This window comes from Heptranchias perlo, chromosome 20 (genome assembly GCF_035084215.1).
Source record: "Heptranchias perlo isolate sHepPer1 chromosome 20, sHepPer1.hap1, whole genome shotgun sequence".
Lineage (NCBI taxonomy): Eukaryota > Metazoa > Chordata > Chondrichthyes > Hexanchiformes > Hexanchidae > Heptranchias > Heptranchias perlo.
Window position 1 is genome coordinate 4,570,338 of NC_090344.1, and position 19,477 is coordinate 4,589,814.

General features: G+C 44.1%; 10 non-coding genes across 10 annotated transcripts; 3 read left to right on the plus strand and 7 right to left on the minus strand.

Moving 5' to 3' along the window:
- Positions 1-2,054: 2,054 nt before the first annotated feature.
- Positions 2,055-2,127, minus strand: trnak-cuu (transfer RNA lysine (anticodon CUU)). Its single transcript has one exon. It is a non-coding gene; the product is annotated as a tRNA-Lys (tRNA).
- A 2,100-nt stretch (positions 2,128-4,227) lies between these two features.
- trnan-guu (transfer RNA asparagine (anticodon GUU)) lies at positions 4,228-4,301 on the minus strand. The gene has a single exon. It is a non-coding gene; the product is annotated as a tRNA-Asn (tRNA).
- Positions 4,302-6,896: 2,595 nt separating this feature from the next.
- On the minus strand, positions 6,897-6,970 carry trnai-aau (transfer RNA isoleucine (anticodon AAU)). The gene has a single exon. It is a non-coding gene; the product is annotated as a tRNA-Ile (tRNA).
- A 2,506-nt stretch (positions 6,971-9,476) lies between these two features.
- trnai-aau (transfer RNA isoleucine (anticodon AAU)) lies at positions 9,477-9,550 on the minus strand. The gene has a single exon. It is a non-coding gene; the product is annotated as a tRNA-Ile (tRNA).
- Positions 9,551-12,040: 2,490 nt separating this feature from the next.
- Positions 12,041-12,114, minus strand: trnai-aau (transfer RNA isoleucine (anticodon AAU)). The gene has a single exon. It is a non-coding gene; the product is annotated as a tRNA-Ile (tRNA).
- A 2,015-nt stretch (positions 12,115-14,129) lies between these two features.
- trnap-ugg (transfer RNA proline (anticodon UGG)) lies at positions 14,130-14,219 on the plus strand. Its single transcript is given in 2 exon segments — positions 14,130-14,165; positions 14,184-14,219. It is a non-coding gene; the product is annotated as a tRNA-Pro (tRNA).
- A 526-nt stretch (positions 14,220-14,745) lies between these two features.
- trnai-aau (transfer RNA isoleucine (anticodon AAU)) lies at positions 14,746-14,819 on the minus strand. Its single transcript has one exon. It is a non-coding gene; the product is annotated as a tRNA-Ile (tRNA).
- A 1,851-nt stretch (positions 14,820-16,670) lies between these two features.
- On the plus strand, positions 16,671-16,760 carry trnap-ugg (transfer RNA proline (anticodon UGG)). The gene is given in 2 exon segments: positions 16,671-16,706; positions 16,725-16,760. It is a non-coding gene; the product is annotated as a tRNA-Pro (tRNA).
- A 526-nt stretch (positions 16,761-17,286) lies between these two features.
- Positions 17,287-17,360, minus strand: trnai-aau (transfer RNA isoleucine (anticodon AAU)). The gene has a single exon. It is a non-coding gene; the product is annotated as a tRNA-Ile (tRNA).
- A 1,851-nt stretch (positions 17,361-19,211) lies between these two features.
- On the plus strand, positions 19,212-19,301 carry trnap-ugg (transfer RNA proline (anticodon UGG)). The gene is given in 2 exon segments: positions 19,212-19,247; positions 19,266-19,301. It is a non-coding gene; the product is annotated as a tRNA-Pro (tRNA).
- The last annotated feature ends 176 nt before the right edge of the window (positions 19,302-19,477 follow it).

A 19,477-nucleotide genomic window follows, 5' to 3' on the forward strand; every position in this document is an offset into this window, starting at 1 on the left:
CTGATGCTGCTCCTGGCATGCTCTTATGCACTCCACATTGAACCAGGGTTGATCCCCTGGCTTGTTTATGAATGGTAGAGTGAGGAATATGCAGTGTCAAGATATTAAAGATTATGCTGGAATACAATTCTGCTGCTGCTGATGGCCCACAGCGCCTCATGGATGCCCAGTTTTGAGTTGCCAGATCTGTTCTGAATCTATCCCATTTTGCACGCTGATTGTGCCACACAACACGTTGGATGGTATCCTCAACACGAAGACGGTACTTCGTCTCCACAAGGACGGTGCGGTGGTCACTCCTACCAATACTGTCATGGACAGATGCATTTGTGACAGGTAGATTGGTGACGACGAGGTCAAGTAACTTTTCCCCTCGTGTTGGTTCTCTCACCACCTGCCGCAGTTCCAGTCTGGCAGCTATGTCCTTCAGGACTCGGCCAGTTCAGTCAGCAGTGATACCACCGAGACACTCTTGGTGATGGACATTGAAGTCCTCCATCTAGAGTACATCCTGTGCCCTTGCTACCCTCAGTGCTTCCCCCAAGTGGTGTTCAACATGGAGGAGGACTGATTCACCAGCTGAGGGAGGGCGGTAGGTGGTAATCAGCAGGAGCTTTCCTTGCCCATGTTTGACCTGATGCCATGAGATTTCATGGGGTCCAGAGTCAATGTTGAGGACACCCAGGGCCACTCTTTTCTGACTGTATATCACTGCACCGCCACCTCTGGTCGGTCTGTCCTGCCGGTGGGACAGGACATACACAGGGATGGTGATGGAAGATTCTGGGACGTTGGCTGAAAGGTATGATTCTGTGAGTATGGCTATGTTAGGCAGTTGCTTGACTGGTCTGTGGGACAATTCTCCCAATTTTGGCACAAGTCCCCAGATGTTAGTGAGGAGGACATTGCAGGGTCGACTGGGCTTGGTTTGCCTTTGTCGTGTCCAGTGCCTAGTGGTCCGATGCAGGGGCGTCCGTCCGGTTTTATTCTAATTATGACTTTTATGAGCGAGATTTTACAACTTGAGTGGCTTGCTAGGCCTTTTCAGAGGGCAATGAAGAATCAACCACATTGTTGTGGGTCATATATACTCACCCACAGTTCATGTATTAACATCGCACTCGTATATAACCTGACACGGTTTATAAATCAACAGCGCGCTCATAAACCCACACCCTGTTTATAGGAGCAGTTCGGTACCGATCGCCGATAGAGCTCTCAGATTCGGAGAGGCGGAAGTAGCAGCGACCGAACACATTCTGGATCTCATCCTTAAGACAGACCGGTCGATCCACCTGTGAAATTACATCGCACTTGGATATCAGGGAGGGTAATGGGTTCTGAGAAGGTATCAGGGAGCCTAATGGCTTCTTAGTGGCGATCCATCGGGGCAAGGGGATCTCAGAGAGGGGAAGGGACTGTCAGAGGGTATCAGAGAGTGTAAGGGGATCTCAGAGCGGGGAAGGGACTGTCAGATGTCATCAGAAAGTGTCAGGGGGCACAGAGAGGGGAAGGGACTGTCAGAGGGAATCGGAGAGTGTATTAAGAACTGAGAGAGGGGAAGGACTGCCGAGTCTGAGAGAGTGTAAGGGGGCTCAGAGCGGATCTGTGTATATGGCACTCAGTGGGTATCAGAAAAGGTTAAGAGCGCTGACAAAGTTCAAAGAGGATCATGGACTCTCTGAGTATGGATCAGAGCGCATCAGGGAAGATAAGGAGCTCAGGGAGAATCAAAGAGGGTAAGGGGGACTCAGGAGGTATCACAGAGGCGAATGGATCCAGAGATGTCATCTTCTAAATATTACAATTTCTAACCTTCAACATTTTTGATAACAGCAAAAAATGAAGTCGATTGAACCGATAATCTGCCGTGTCCCATGTGGAGGGAATAGGAAGGTAGAATCGGGAGGGACTGGATGTTTGGCAACGCTCATGGTTTTATTTCACACAGCTCAGTGTTGTGTCTGTTTTTTTTTAACTGGATTTCATTCACTCGAGAAAAGAGGTTGCAATTTGATACTTTTATCACCAATTGTGACAAATAGAACACAAATCGCCCAACGTGGGGCTCGAACCCACGACCCTGAAATTAAGAGTCTCATGCTCTACCGACTGAGCTAGCCGGGCTGGTTGGTAAAATTCTTCCCATTCTATTGTTGTAGAGAGACAGCTGTTGGCTTTGCTGCAGGGGTTCCGTTCGTTCTGCAATCTCAGGGTATCTACTTCTGAACACCTGCTTTTCATTCTGGAGTCAGTCTGATGCCTTTGACACGTCATCCAGCACCACGCTGAGCAGCGGAGGAACATCGGAACAGGAGAGGGCCACTCAGCCCCTCTTCCTGCTGCGCCATTCAATTGGATCATGAGGTGATCTGCAACTCAACTCTACTTCCCCGCCTTGGATCCATATCCTTTGGTACCCGAACCGAGAAAAGATCGACCAATATCAGTCTTGAAAATTTGAATTGAGCCACAATCCACATCCTTATGGCCGAGGGAGTTCCAGCTTTCGGCCGTATTTTGTTTGGTAAAGTAATTCCTGATTTCTTGCCTGATTGGTCTGTCTCCAATTTCAAGATTAAGACCCCTCATTATGGATTCCGCCAACCGAGAGAGAAATAAAAAGACCGCCTTCAGCGCAGATTGAACAAAGTATCTCTAGATTTTAATTCTAACGCTACCCCATCTGAGCTATTTCTGTTTTCTGTACATGCAATGTTTTATTTTTCTTTGAAAATCACATAAATGTAGATGCGATTTCCCTCTCGATGAACGCAGCACTTCGGAGGAATGGGAGCTAACAATCTGTGGCTCTCATCCTTAACACAGACTGGTAGATCCACATGTGTCATTACATCGCGCTTGGGTATCAGAGAGGTTAATGGCTCCTGAGAAAGAATCAGGGAGTCTAAGGGTTTCTTAGTGTCGATCCGGTGAGGCGAGGGATTCCAGAGGCTGTCAGGGAATCAAAGGGCTTCTCAGGGGTTATCAAGGGGTATGAGGCTATGAGGTATCAAAGAGTTAACGGCACTCTCAGAAGTTGACAGTTCGGGCAAGGGACTGCCGGATGTTATCAGGGAGAGTCAGGGTGTGTCAGTGGGTAAGGGGCACTCCTAGCCTATCAGAGAATGTAAAGGGCACGGAGGAGGTATCAAGATAACAGAGAGGGAGAGAAAAGGCTCCTGAAACCCGGGATTGAACCCTTCAGATCTTCAGTCTGACTGAGCTTTTTCGGTGCTCTGGACATCCCGGCAATTCACGTGAGGGTCTGTTAAATTTGCAATAAAACTCTTCCCACAATCGCATCCTCTAAACCTCCACCCAGGACTTTCAATGGTGCAAGTTTGATGAACTTCTGCTACTTTGTAATTTGTTCTCAGCAGCAACTGTGCACATCCTTTATTTGGCCCATGACATGGCATCTAGAAGAAAATGTCGATTGCAGCTTCAGTGAAGCGGGGGACGCTTTGCACTCGTGAAATATCATAAGCGAAAGAGACGGTTTGAGCGAGGTGACACCAGGCCAGAGTATTTGGAACTTCTGTGCGGTTGCACTGCGACTTTCACAGATCTGCTTGGAGCGACATTCTCTTGAATTCATCACCTACAGGGACAATTTGATTCTCAGTTCCGGTTTTCTCCTGCTGCGCTTCTGAGATAAAAGAAAACGAATCGATGAAATCAACCTGAACCTCGTCACGGACACGCGACAGACTCAAAGTTCAGCACAACTCCAATCTGTTTCAGTGGGAAATTGTCTCCCAGGGTTCCACAGTAATGCGCTGTCTGAGACTGCATTCGCTGCTTTCCGCCGGCAGCGGGTGATTGGAGAGAGCGGAGCCGGAGAATGTTGCTGCTGTCACGGCCTCACTCACTCGGGGAGCTGGGTAACAGAGAAAAACTGATGGATTTGTTGCTGCGGCAAAAATGCGGCTAAGAGCTACTTTTGTTAACTGAGGGAGCGCTTCAGGATCCTTTAACGATTTCTCACAAATAAACTGAAACCTGTCGGAAGGTGAACAGCATTTCACTTTTATCGTGAGCCCTCCATTTTCAACCTTGTCCTTCAAGCCATTCTCGGTTTTTTGGACATTGTTCAGACACCTGTCATCCGACAGCAGATTAAATGGCGGAAGTTCAGCTGGCAACGTTAACGGCATATTTTCATGCCAACTGAACACACATCCGAAACGCGAAACAACGAATGTTCAGGGAAAAGCTCCTCATTGTCCCCGGGTGGGCTCGAACCACCAACCTTTCAGTTAACAGCCGAACGCGCTAAACAATTGCGCCACAGAAACACGACGGTTGGTTGGTTGGTTGAACAACTAATTCACCGAGCTAACGTTTCAGATTGCAGCGATCAATGGAACAGCTGTCTCGATATCTATTACAATTTCGAAAATAATTTTAATTGGGTGCACAATGTACTCTTGCAAAATTCAAATACACAAGAAAGAATCGCTCCCAATCTGCAACTAAAATTCTGCTACATTGCAGAACCACCCATTTATACTCGACTTTATTTACATGTATCTCTCCATCTCTCCCTGTCTCTTGTCTCCAATTTGTCCCCTGATGGACTTCTCAGGCTTCCTGGAACGGTAAAGGCTGATCTAACCTGCAACACCAGCAGCGAAAGGAAATGAAAAAAAAGACAGAAACGTTAGGAAAAGTAAAGGTGCAACCCAGCTGATAAATTCGTAGCTAATGTCGACACATTTATATCTCTTCGTCCTCACAGTGAAAGAAAACAGCAATGGAAGTAAAGTATACTTATGGTAGCTTGTATACTCTGACGATGCCGAGACAGATGCCAACGTAGCTTCAAATTAATTAAATCTGAAAAGTAACATTTGAAAAAACAAGTCGTACATTGGAAACGAATTTAGGAAAGAGAGGCTAATATTAGTGATTGGAAATAGTTAGTGTACACCTTGATATTGCTGTCTGCAGGAATATAAAACGAGATTGGGTGGACAGAAGCGGTTGGAAAGGATAGCCGATCGGCTGAAGACAATGGTGAAATTTTAGACCGGCTGCAGGGCTTTCTAGCAAGCGGCACGTTGGTCTCGGGGGTATGATTCTCGCTTTGGGCGTTTTTCTAATGGAATGTGCGAGAGATCCCAGACGAGCCCTGTTATCGGACTGCTTTTTAGTGAAAAGTCTCCAATTGGATTCTGACATCTTTGCAGTTGTTCGAATTGAATTATATTTGAGCTCCAGAGGACAAAGTGCAGAACTTTCCAAGGCGCAACACACACGGAGGAAATAAAATGTCTCAAGATGATGTGGAGATTGAAGCTGAATGTGAATTTACCTCAATTTAGGCGGTCTCATTGATATTAGATGACGGGATCGAGAACCACATATCCAAGTTTGCCGATGACACAAAGACAGACAGAATTATAAGCAGTGTAGATGGAAGAATGAGATTACAGAGAGATATTACTAGATTAAGTACTGCCATGTGCCGCTGCGATCGCCGAGTGGTTGAAGCGTTAAATTCAAGATCAAATGGAGTTTTCCTTCGCAGGTTTGATTTCTGCTCGCTGAATTATTGTTTAAAGATCCGTTCAATGCTCAAATGAATGAACTGGATCTAACTCACTTCATTTATCTCTCTCAGAGCATGAGAGATACTCGAGCGTGGCCGGCGCTTTTAATTGGGTGCCCAATGTACTCTTGCAAAATTCAAATACACAAGAAAGAATCTTGCCCAATCTGCAACTAAAATTCTGCTACTTTGCAGAACCACCCATTTATAAGCGACTTTATATACATGAATCTCACTATCTCTCCTTGTCTCTTGTCTCGATGTTGTCCCCTGATGGACTTCTCAGGCTTCCTGGAACGGGAAAGGCTGATCGAACCTGCAACACCAGCAGGGAAAGGTAAAGGAAAAAAAGACTGAGACGGTCGGAAAAGTAAAGGTGCAACCCAGCTGATAAATTCGCAGCTAATGTCTCCACATTTTTGTCTCTTCGCCCTCACAGTGAAAGAAAACAGCAATGTGAGTAAAATATACTTATGGTAGCTTGTATGCTCTGACGATGCCGAGACAGATGCCAATGTTGCTTCAGGTTAACTAATTCTGAAAAGTATTATTTGAAAAAACAAGTCGTACATTGTAAACGAATTTAGTAAAGAGAGGCTAATATTGGTGACTGGAAATAGGTCGTGTACAACTTGATATTGCTGTATTTTGGAATAGAAAACGAGATTGGGTGGACAGAAGCGGTTGGAAAGGATAGCCGATTGGCTGAAGACTATGGTGAAATTTTAGACCGGCTGCAGGGCTTTTCAGCAAGCGGCTCGTTTTTCGAATGGAATATGCGAGAGGTCCCGGGTTCAAATCCCGGACGAGCCCTGTTATCTCACTGCTTTTTAGTGAAAAGTCACCAATTGGATTCTGACATCTTTGCAGTTGTTCGAATTGAATCATATTTGAGCTCCAGAGGACAAAGTGCAGAAGTTTCCAAGGCGCAACACACACGGAGGAAATAAAATGTCTCAAGATGATGTGGAGATTGAAGCTGAATGTGAATTTACCCCAATTTAGGCGGTCTCATTGATATTAGATGACGGGATCGAGAACCACATATCCAAGTTTGCCGATGACACAAAGATAGACAGAATTATAAGCAGTGTGGATGGAAGAATGAGATTACAGAGAGATATTACTAGATTAAGTGAATGGGCGAAACTGCGGCAAATGGATTTCAACGTAAGCAAGTTTGAGGCCGTCCACTTTGGACCTCAAAAAGATAGATCAGAAAACATATTAATGGATGTTACTCCAAAAAATTGACCTCATGACATTTTGTGTGGATTCGCTTGTTTCTCAAGTCTGCCAAACTTTTAAAAGTTACCAAAATATTGCAATAGGAACCTTATGGCCCGCACGGGGATCGAACCCGCGACCTTGGCGTTATTAGCACCACGCTCTAACCAACTGAGCTAACTGGCCATATACACATCTTAGCTTTATGGGCTTACCCGCGTGTTGGGTAGTTTGTGTTTATTTTTACACAAGCTGACAGGGTTTTACAACGAATATTGAATAAACCACATCCCTTAAACATTGTTACTTGTTTCTGTATATACTGTCGAGGATGTAGATCAAAATTAACAAACGAAGAGCACTTTAATGTAACAAATTAAATTCCGATCAATATTATTTTACTAACAATCAACAGCCCATCCATAAAACACTGCCCCGCGATAAAACCTGTGGGCAGGACCCTGAGCTGCTGTGAAAATGATATCACCGCAACGTGATTCGATCACGCTGCGTTTTGACGTTGAGTCAGATGTCTGTCTGTCTATCTGTCTGTCTGTTTATCCGTCTGATTGGGTCTCGGCCTTATTCTCAGGCCAGGCTTTTTGTTTGCTGGCTGCAGGCCTCGCTCACCGTCTGACTGAACAACTACCGGGCCGTGTGTCAGAATCAATGACTGTGACTTACTGTCTGCCCATTTATGGCCACATTTCTGAGTTCCTGCCTTCGCTGTGTGTCGCAGGCCTGTCTCTGTCCGTTAGGATCACAACACACCCACAAGCTTCACGACTGAACGCAGGTTTGGTCAGTCTGTCCTCGCAGGTCCTTCGGAAGCTAATGATTTTGAACTGAATTATTTTTCCTGAGTGACTTGTGAAGTTTGGTTCAGTGATATGTTTGCGAAAGAGAACGGAGGAAATAGTTAGTGTGCAACTCGACATTTCTCTACATCGGAATAGAAAACGTGATTGGATGGATAGAAGAGGTCTGAAAGGATGGCCGATCGGCTGTGGGTGGCACCGAATTCTGCAGTGGCTGCAGTGGTTCATTACCGGTAATGAAAATGAGGTAATATACTACCACAAGCTGCGGCTGAAAATCATTGAATTTCCCAAACTTGACCCACCGAATCAAATGAAGCTCCTGGGAAAGCTACAAGACAACGCCGGTCTATCGGGCATCGTTTGAAGCAACTGGCAGTTTAAAGTGGCATCTACAGCCATGCAAGTACTGCCATGTGCCGCTGCGATCGCCGAGTGGTTGAAGCGTTAAATTCAAGATCAAATGGAGTTTTCCTTCGCAGGTTTGATTTCTGCTCGCTGAATTATTGTTTAAAGATCCGTTCAATGCTCAAATGAATGAACTGGATCTAACTCACTTCATTTATCTCTCTCAGTGCATGAGAGATACTCGAGCGTGGCCGACGCTTTTAATTGGGTGCCCAATGTACTCTTGCAAAATTCAAATACACAAGAAAGAATCTTGCCCAATCTGAAACTAAAATTCTGCTACTTTGCAGAACCACCCATTTATAAGCGACTTTATTTAGATGAATCTCAGGATCTCTCCTTGTCTCTTGTCTCGATGTTGTCCCCTGATGGACTTCTCAGGCTTCCTGGAACGGGAAAGGCTGATCGAACCTGCAACACCAGCAGGGAAAGGTCAAGGAAAAAAAGATTGAGACGGTCGGAAAAGTAAAGGTGCAACCCAGCTGATAAATTCGTAGCTAATGTCTCCACATTTTTGTCTCTTCGCCCTCACAGTGAAAGGAAACAGCAATGTGAGTAAAATATACTTATGGTAGCTTGTGTACTCTGACGATGCCGAGACAGGTGCCAATGTCGCTTCAGATTAACTAATTCTGAAAAGTATTATTTGAAGAAACAAGTCGTACATTGTAAACGAATTTAGTAAAGAGAGGCTAATATTGGTGACTGGAAATAGGTAGTGTACAACTTGATATTGCTGCAAATAGGAATAGAAAACGAGATTGGGTGGACAGAAGCGGTTGGAAAGGATTGCCGATCGGCTGAAGACTATGGTGAAATTTTAGACCGGCTGCAGGGCTTTCTAGCAAGCGGCTCGTTGGTCTAGGGGTATGATTATCGCTTTGGGCGTTTTTCTAATGGAATCTGCGAGAGGTCCCGGGTTCAAATCCCAGACGAGCCCTGTTGTCTCACTGCTTTTTAGTGAAAAGTCACCAATTGGATTCTGACATCTTTGCAGTTGTTCGAATTGAATTATATTTGAGCTCCAGAGGACAAAGTGCAGAAGTTTCCAAGGCGCAACACACACGGAGTAAATAAAATGTCTCAAGATGATGTGGAGATTGAAGCTGAATGTGAATTTACCCCAATTTAGGCGGTCTCATTGATATTAGATGACGGGATCGAGAACCACATATCCAAGTTTGCCGATGACACAAAGATAGACAGAATTATAAGCAGTTTGGATGGAAGAATGAGATTACAGAGAGATATCACGAGATTAAGTGAATGGGCAAAACTGCGGCAAATGGATTTCAACGTAAGCAAGTTTGAGGCCGTCCACTTTGGACCTCAAAAAGATAGATCAGAAAACATATTAATGGATGTTACTCCAAAAAATTGACCACATGACATTTTGTGTGGATTCGCTTGTTTCTCAAGTCTGCCAAACTTTTAAAAGTTACCAAAATATTGCAATAGGAACCTTATGACCCGTACGGGGATCGAACCCGCGACCTTGGCGTTATTAGCACCACGCTCTAACCAACTGAGCTAACCGGCCATGTATACATCTTAGCTTTATGGGCTTACCCGCGTGTTGGGTAGTTTGTGTTTATTTTTACACCATCTGACAGGGTTTTACAACGAATATTGAATAAATCACATCCCTTAAACATTGTTACTTGTTTCTGTATATACTGTCGAGAATGTAGATCAAAATTAACAAACAAAGAGCACTTTAATGTAACAAATTAAATTCCGATCAATATTATTTTACTAACAATGAACAGCCCATCCATAAAACACTGCCCCGCTATAAAACCTGTGGGCAGGACCCTGAGCTGCTTTGAAAATGATATCACCGCAACGTGATTCGATCACGCTGCGTTTTGACGTTGAGTCAGATGTCTGTCTGTCTATCCGTCTGATTGGGTCTCTGCCTTATTCTCAGGCCAGGCTTTTTGTTTGCTGGCTGCAGGCCTCGCTCCCCGACTGACTGAACAACTGCCGGGCCGTGTGTCAGAATCAATGACTGTGACAGACTGTCTGCCCATTTATTGCCACATTTCTGAGTTCCAAATCGCTCTGTGTCGCAGGCCTGTCTCTGTCCCTTAGGATCACAACACACCCACAAGCTTCACGACTGAATGCAGGTTTGGTCAGTCTGTCCTCGCAGGTCCTTCGGAAGCTAATGATTTTGAACTGAATTATTTTTCCTGAGTGACTTGTGAAGTTTTGTTCAGTGATGTGTTTGCGAAAGAGAACGGAGGAAATAGTTAGTGTGCAACTCGACATTTCTCTACATGGGAATAGAAAACGTGATTGGATGGATAGAAGAGGTCTGAAAGGATGGCCGATCGGCTGCGGGTGGCACCGAATTCTGCAGTGGCTGCAGTGGTTCATTACCGGTAATGAAAATGAGGTAATATACTACCACAAGCTGCCGCTGAAAATCATTCAATTTCCCAAACTTGACCCACCGAATCAAATGAAGCTCCTGGGAAAGCTACAAGACAACGCCGGTCTATCGGGCATCGTTTGAAGCAACTGGCAGTTTAAAGTGGCATCTACAGCCATGCATGCAAGTACTGCCATGTGCCGCTGCGATCGCCCAGTGGTTGAAGCGTTAAATTCAAGATGAAATGGAGTTTTCCTTCGCAGGTTTGATTTCTGCTCGCTGAATTATTGTTTAAAGATCCGTTCAATGCTCAAATGAATGAACTGGATCTAACTCACTTCATTTATCTCTCTCAGTGCATGAGAGATACTCGAGCGTGGCCGGCGCTTTTAATTGGGTGCCCAATGTACTCTTGCAAAATTCAAATACACAAGAAAGAATCTTGCCCAATCTGCAACTAAAATTCTGCTACTTTGCAGAACCACCCATTTATCAGCGACTTTATTTAGATGAATCTCAGTATCTCTCCTTGTCTCTTGTCTCGATGTTGTCCCCTGATGGACTTCTCAGGCTTCCTGGAACGGGAAAGGCTGATCGAACCTGCAACACCAGCAGGGAAAGGTCAAGGAAAAAAAGATTGAGACGGTCGGAAAAGTAAAGGTGCAACCCAGCTGATAAATTCGTAGCTAATGTCTCCACATTTTTGTCTCTTCGCCCTCACAGTGAAAGGAAACAGCAATGTGAGTAAAATATACTTATGGCAGCTTGTATACTCTGACGATGCCGAGACAGATGCCAATGTCGCTTCAGATTAACTAATTCTGAAAAGTATTATTTGAAGAAACAAGTCGTACATTGTAAACGAATTTAGTAGAGAGGCTAATATTGGTGACTGGAAATAGGTAGTGTCCAACTTGATATTGCTGCAAATAGGAATAGAAAACGAGATTGGGTGGACAGAAGCGGTTGGAAAGGATAGCCGATCGGCTGAAGACTATGGTGAAATTTTAGACCGGCTGCAGGGCTTTCTAGCAAGCGGCTCGTTGGTCTAGGGGTATGATTCTCGCTTTGGGCGTTTTTTTAATGGAATATGCGAGAGGTCCCGGGTTCAAATCCCAGACGAGCCCTGTTGTCTCACTGCTTTTTAGTGAAAAGTCACCAATTGGATTCTGACATCTTTGCAGTTGTTCGAATTGAATTATATTTGAGCTCCAGAGGACAAAGTGCAGAAGTTTCCAAGGCGCAACACACAAGGAGTAAATAAAATGTCTCAAGATGATGTGGAGATTGAAGCTGAATGTGAATTTACCCCAATTTAGGCGGTCTCATTGATATTAGATGACGGGATCGAGAACCACATATCCAAGTTTGCCGATGACACAAAGATAGACAGAATTATAAGCAGTTTGGATGGAAGAATGAGATTACAGAGAGATATTACTAGATTAAGTGCATGGGCAAAACTGCGGCAAATGGATTTCAGCGGAAGCAAGTTTGAGGCCGTCCACTTTGGACCTCAAAATGATAGATCAGAAAACATATTAATGGATGTTACTCCAAAAAATTGACCTCATGACATTTTGTGTGGATTCGCTTGTTTCTGAAGTCTGCCAAACTTTTAAAAGTTACCAAAATATTGCAATAGGAACCTTATGGCCCGTACGGGGACCGAACCCGCGACCTTGGCGTTATTAGCACCACGCTCTAACCAACTGAGCTAACCGGCCATGTGTGCATCTTAGCTTTATGGGCTTACCCGCATGTTGGGTAGTTTGTGTTTATTTTTACACCATCTGACAGGGTTTTACAACGAATATTGAATAAATCACATCCCTTAAACATTGTTACTTGTTTCTGTATATACTGTCGAGGATGTAGATCAAAATTAACAAACAAAGAGCACTTAAATGTAACAAATTAAATTCCGATCAATATTATTTTACTAACAATGAACAGCCCATCCATAAAACACTGCCCCGCTATAAAACCTGTGGGCAGGACCCTGAGCTGCTTTGAAAATGATATCACCGCAACGTGATTCGATCACTCTGCGTTTTGACGTTGAGTCAGATGTCTGTCTGTCTCTCCGTCTGATTGGGTCTCTGCCTTATTCTCAGGCCAGGCTTTTTGTTTGCTGGCTGCAGGCCTCGCTCCCCCACTGACTGAACAACTGCCGGGTCGTGTGTCAGAATCAATGACTGTGACAGACTGTCTGCCCATTTATGGCCACATTTCTGAGTTCCAAATCGCTCTGTGTCGCAGGCCTGTCTCTGTCCCTTAGGATCACAACACACCCACAAGCTTCACGACTGAATGAAGGTTTGGTCAGTCTGTCATCGCAGGTCCTTCGGAAGCTAATGATTTTGAACTGAATTATTTTTCCTGAGTGACTTGTGAAGTTTTGTTCAGTGATATGTTTGCGAAAGAGAACGGAGGAAATAGTTAGTGTGCAACTCGACATTTCTCTACATCTGTAAGGAATCTTACAACACCAGGTTATAGTCCAACAAATTTATTTTAAAATAAATTTGTTGGACTATAACCTGGTGTTGTAAGATTCCTTACATTTGTCCACCCCAGTCCATCACCGGCATCTCCACATCATTTCTCTACATCGGAATAGAAAACGTGATTGGATGGATAGAAGAGGTCTGAAAGGATGGCCGATCGGCTGTGGGTGGCACCGAATTCTGCAGTGGCTGCAGTGGTTCATTACCGGTAATGAAAATGAGGTAATATACCACCACAAGCTGCCGCTGAAAATCATTCAATTTCCCAAACTTGACCCACCGAATCAAATGAAGCTCCTGGGAAAGCTACAAGACAACGCCGGTCTATCGGGCATCGTTTGAAGCAACTGGCAGTTTAAAGTGGCATCTACAGCCATGCAAGTACTGCCATGTGCCGCTGCGATCGCCGAGTGGTTGAAGTGTTAAATTCAAGATCAAATGGAGTTTTCCTTCGCAGGTTTGATTTCTGCTCGCTGAATTATTGTTTAAAGATCCGTTCAATGCTCAAATGAATGAACTGGATCTAACTCACTTCATTTATCTCTCTCAGTGCATGAGAGATACTCGAGCGTGGCCGGCGCTTTTAATTGGGTGCCCAATGTACTCTTGCAAAATTCAAATACACAAGAAAGAATCTTGCCCAATCTGAAACTAAAATTCTGCTACTTTGCAGAACCACCCATTTATCAGCGACTTTATTTAGATGAATCTCAGTATCTCTCCTTGTCTCTTGTCTCGATGTTGTCCCCTGATGGACTTCTCAGGCTTCCTGGAACGGGAAAGGCTGATCGAACCTGCAACACCAGCAGGGAAAGGTCAAGGAAAAAAGATTGAGACGGTCGGAAAAGTAAAGGTGCAACCCAGCTAATAAATTCGTAGCTAATGTCTCCACATTTTTGTCTCTTCGCCCTCACAGTGAAAGGAAACAGCAATGTGAGTAAAATATACTTATGGTAGCTTGTTTACTCTGACGATGCCGAGACAGATGCCAATGTAGCTTCAGATTAACTAATTCTGAAAAGTATTATTTGAAGAAACAAGTCGTACATTGTAAACGAATTTAGTAAAGAGAGGCTAATATTGGTGACTGGAAATAGGTAGTGTACAACTTGATATTGCTGCAAATAGGAATAGAAAACGAGATTGGGTGGACAGAAGCGGTTGGAAAGGATAGCCGATCGGCTGAAGACTATGGTGAAATTTTAGACCGGCTGCAGGGCTTTCTAGCCAGCGGCTCGTTGGTCTAGGGGTATGATTCTCGCTTTGGGCGTTTTTCTAATGGAATCTGCGAGAGGTCCCGGGTTCAAATCCCGGACGAGCCCTGTTGTCTCACTGCTTTTTAGTGAAAAGTCACCAATTGGATTCTGACATCTTTGCAGTTGTTCGAATTGAATTATATTTGAGCTCCAGAGGACAAAGTGCAGAAGTTTCCAAGGCGCAACACACACGGAGTAAATAAAATGTCTCAAGATGATGTGGAGATTGAAGCTGAATGTGAATTTACCCCAATTTAGGCGGTCTCATTGATATTAGATGACGGGATCGAGAACCACATATCCAAGTTTGCCGATGACACAAAGACAGACAGAATTATAAGCAGTTTGGATGGAAGAATGAGATTACAGAGAGATATTACCAGATTAAGTGCATGGGCAAAACTGCGGCAAATGGATTTCAACGTAAGCAAGTTTGAGGCCGTCCACTTTGGACCTCAAAATGATAGATCAGAAAACATATTAATGGATGTTACTCCAAAAAATTGACCTCATGACATTTTGTGTGGATTCGCTTGTTTCTGAAGTCTGCCAAACTTTTAAAAGTTACCAAAATATTGCAATAGGAACCTTATGGCCCGTACGGGGACCGAACCCGCGACCTTGTCGTTATTAGCACCACGCTCTAACCAACTGAGCTAACCGGCCATGTGTGCATCTTAGCTTTATGGGCTTACCCGCGTGTTGGGTAGTTTGTGTTTATTTTTACACCATCTGACAGGGTTTTACAACGAATATTGAATAAATCACATCCCTTAAACATTGTTACTTGTTTCTGTATATACTGTCGAGGATGTAGATCAAAATTAACAAACAAAGAGCACTTAAATGTAACAAATTAAATTCCGATCAATATTATTTTACTAACAATGAACAGCCCATCCATAAAACACTGCCCCGCAAAAAAACCTGTGGGCAGGACCCTGAGCTGCTTTGAAAATGATATCACCGCAACGTGATTCGATCACGCTGCGTTTTGACGTTGAGTCAGATGTCTGTCTGTCTATCCGTCTGATTGGGTCTCTGCCTTATTCTCAGGCCAGGCTTTTTGTTTGCTGGCTGCAGGCTTCGCTCCCCGACTGTCAGAATCAATGACTGTGACTGACTGTCTGCCCATTTATGGCCACATTTCTGAGTTCCTGCCATCGCTCTGTGTCGCAGGCCTGTCTCTGTCCCTCAGGATCACAACACACCCACACGCTTCACGACTGAACGCAGGTTTGGTCAGTCTGTCCTCGCAGGTCCTTCGGAAGCTAATGATTTTGAACTGAATTATTTTTCCTGAGTGACTTGTGAAGCTTTGTTCAGTGATATGTTTGCGAAAGAGAACGGAGGAAATCGTTAGTGTGCAACTCGACATTTCTCTACATCGGAATAGAACACGTGATTGGATGGATAGAAGAGGTCTGAAAGGATGGCCGATCGGCTGTGGGTGGCACCGAATTCTGCAGTGGCTGCAGTGGTTCATTACCGGTAATGAAAATGAGGTAATATACTACCACAAGCTGCCGCTGAAAATCATTCAATTTCCCAAACTTGACCCACCGAATCAAATGAAGCTCCTGGGAAAGCTACAAGACAACGCCGGTCTATCGGGCATCGTTTGAAGCAACTGGCAGTTTAAAGTGGCATCTACAGCCATGCAAGTACTGCCATGTGCCGCTGCGATCGCCGAGTGGTTGAAGCGTTAAATTCAAGATCAAATGGAGTTTTCCTTCGCAGGTTTGATTTCTGCTCGCTGAATTATTGTTTAAAGATCCGTTCAATGCTCAAATGAATGAACTGGATCTAACTCACTTCATTTATCTCTCTCAGAGCATGAGAGATACTCGAACGTGGCCGGCGCTTTTAATTGGGTGCCCAATGTACTCTTGCAAAATTCAAATACACAAGAAAGAATCTTGCCCAATCTGCAACTAAAATTCTGCTACTTTGCAGAACCACCCATTTATAAGCGACTTTATTTAGATGAATCTCACTATCTCTCCTTGTCTCTTGTCTCGATGTTGTCCCCTGATGGACTTCTCAGGCTTCCTGGAACGGTAAAGGCTGATCGAACCTGCAACACCAGCAGGGAAAGGCGAAGGAAAAAAAAGATTGAGACGGTCGGAAAAGTAAAGGTGCAACCCAGCTGATAAATTCGTAGCTAATGTCTCCACATTTTTGTCTCTTCGCCCTCACAGTGAAAGGAAACAGCAATGTGAGAAAAATATACTTATGGTAGCTTGTATACTCGGACGATGCCGAGACAGATGCCAATGTAGCTTGAGATTAACTAATTCTGAAAAGTATTATTTGAAAAAACAAGTCGTACATTGTAAACGAATTTAGTAAAGAGAGGCTAATATTGGTGACTGGAAATAGGTAGTGTACAACTTGATATTGATGCAAATAGGAATAGAAAACGAGATTGGGTGGACAGAAGCGGTTGGAAAGGATAGCCGATCCGCTGAAGACTATGGTGAAATTTTAGACCGGCTGCAGAGCTTTCTAGCAAGCGGCTCGTTGGTCTAGGGGTATGATTCTCGCTTTGGGCGTTTTTCTAATGGAATATGCGAGAGGTCCCGGGTTCAAATCCCGGACGAGCCCTGTTATCTCACTGCTTTTTAGTGAAAAGTCACCAATTGGATTCTGACATCTTTGCAGTTGTTCGAATTGAATTATATTTGAGCTCCAGAGGACAAAGTGCAGAAGTTTCCAAGGCGCAACACACACGGAGTAAATAAAATGTCTCAAGATGATGTGGAGATTGAAGCTGAATGTGAATTTACCCCAATTTAGGCGGTCTCATTGATATTAGATGACGGGATCGAGAACAACATATCCAAGTTTGCCGATGACACAAAGATAGACAGAATTATAAGCAGTTTGGATGGAAGAATGAGATTACAGAGAGATATTACCAGATTAAGTGCATGGGCAAAACTGCGGCAAATGGATTTCAACGTAAGCAAGTTTGAGGCCGTCCACTTTGGACCTCAAAATGATAGATCAGAAAACATATTAATGGATGTTACTCCAAAAAATTGACCTCATGACATTTTGTGTGGATTCGCTTGTTTCTGAAGTCTGCCAAACTTTTAAAAGTTACCAAAATATTGCAATAGGAACCTTATGGCCCGTACGGGGACCGAACCCGCGACCTTGGCGTTATTAGCACCACGCTCTAACCAACTGAGCTAACCGGCCATGTGTGCATCTTAGCTTTATGGGCTTACCCGCGTGTTGGGTAGTTTGTGTTTATTTTTACACCATCTGACAGGGTTTTACAACGAATATTGAATAAATCACATCCCTTAAACATTGTTACTTGTTTCTGTATATACTGTCGAGGATGTAGATCAAAATTAACAAACAAAGAGCACTTAAATGTAACAAATTAAATTCCGATCAATATTATTTTACTAACAATGAACAGCCCATCCATAAAACACTGCCCCGCAAAAAAACCTGTGGGCAGGACCCTGAGCTGCTTTGAAAATGATATCACCGCAACGTGATTCGATCACGCTGCGTTTTGACGTTGAGTCAGATGTCTGTCTGTCTATCCGTCTGATTGGGTCTCTGCCTTATTCTCAGGCCAGGCTTTTTGTTTGCTGGCTGCAGGCTTCGCTCCCCGACTGTCAGAATCAATGACTGTGACTGACTGTCTGCCCATTTATGGCCACATTTCTGAGTTCCTGCCATCGCTCTGTGTCGCAGGCCTGTCTCTGTCCCTCAGGATCACAACACACCCACACGCTTCACGACTGAACGCAGGTTTGGTCAGTCTGTCCTCGCAGGTCCTTCGGAAGCTAATGATTTTGAACTGAATTATTTTTCCTGAGTGACTTGTGAAGCTTTGTTCAGTGATATGTTTGCGAAAGAGAACGGAGGAAATCGTTAGTGTGCAACTCGACATTTCTCTACATCGGAATAGAACACGTGATTGGATGGATAGAAGAGGTCTGAAAGGATGGCCGATCGGCTGTGGGTGGCACCGAATTCTGCAGTGGCTGCAGTGGTTCATTACCGGTAATGAAAATGAGGTAATATACTACCACAAGCTGCCGCTGAAAATCATTCAATTTCCCAAACTTGACCCACCGAATCAAATGAAGCTCCTGGGAAAGCTACAAGACAACGCCGGTCTATCGGGCATCGTTTGAAGCAACTGGCAGTTTAAAGTGGCATCCACAGCCATGCAAGTACTGCCATGTGCCGCTGCGATCGCCGAGTGGTTGAAGCGTTAAATTCAAGATCAAATGGAGTTTTCCTTCGCAGGTTTGATTTCTGCTCGCTGAATTATTGTTTAAAGATCCGTTCAATGCTCAAATGAATGAACTGGATCTAACTCACTTCATTTATCTCTCTCAGAGCATGAGAGATACTCGAACGTGGCCGGCGCTTTTAATTGGGTGCCCAATGTACTCTTGCAAAATTCAAATACACAAGAAAGAATCTTGCCCAATCTGCAACTAAAATTCTGCTACTTTGCAGAACCACCCATTTATAAGCGACTTTATTTAGATGAATCTCACTATCTCTCCTTGTCTCTTGTCTCGATGTTGTCCCCTGATGGACTTCTCAGGCTTCCTGGAACGGTAAAGGCTGATCGAACCTGCAACACCAGCAGGGAAAGGCGAAGGAAAAAAAAGATTGAGACGGTCGGAAAAGTAAAGGTGCAACCCAGCTGATAAATTCGTAGCTAATGTCTCCACATTTTTGTCTCTTCGCCCTCACAGTGAAAGGAAACAGCAATGTGAGAAAAATATACTTATGGTAGCTTGTATACTCTGACGATGCCGAGACAGATGCCAATGTAGCTTGAGATTAACTAATTCTGAAAAGTATTATTTGAAAAAACAAGTCGTACATTGTAAACGAATTTAGTAAAGAGAGGCTAATATTGGTGACTGGAAATAGGTAGTGTACAACTTGATATTGATGCAAATAGGAATAGAAAACGAGATTGGGTGGACAGAAGCGGTTGGAAAGGATAGCCGATCCGCTGAAGACTATGGTGAAATTTTAGACCGGCTGCAGAGCTTTCTAGCAAGCGGCTCGTTGGTCTAGGGGTATGATTCTCGCTTTGGGCGTTTTTCTAATGGAATATGCGAGAGGTCCCGGGTTCAAATCCCGGACGAGCCCTGTTATCTCACTGCTTTTTAGTGAAAAGTCACCAATTGGATTCTGACATCTTTGCAGTTGTTCGAATTGAATTATATTTGAGCTCCAGAGGACAAAGTGCAGAAGTTTCCAAGGCGCAACACACACGGAGTAAATAAAATGTCTCAAGATGATGTGGAGATTGAAGCTGAATGTGA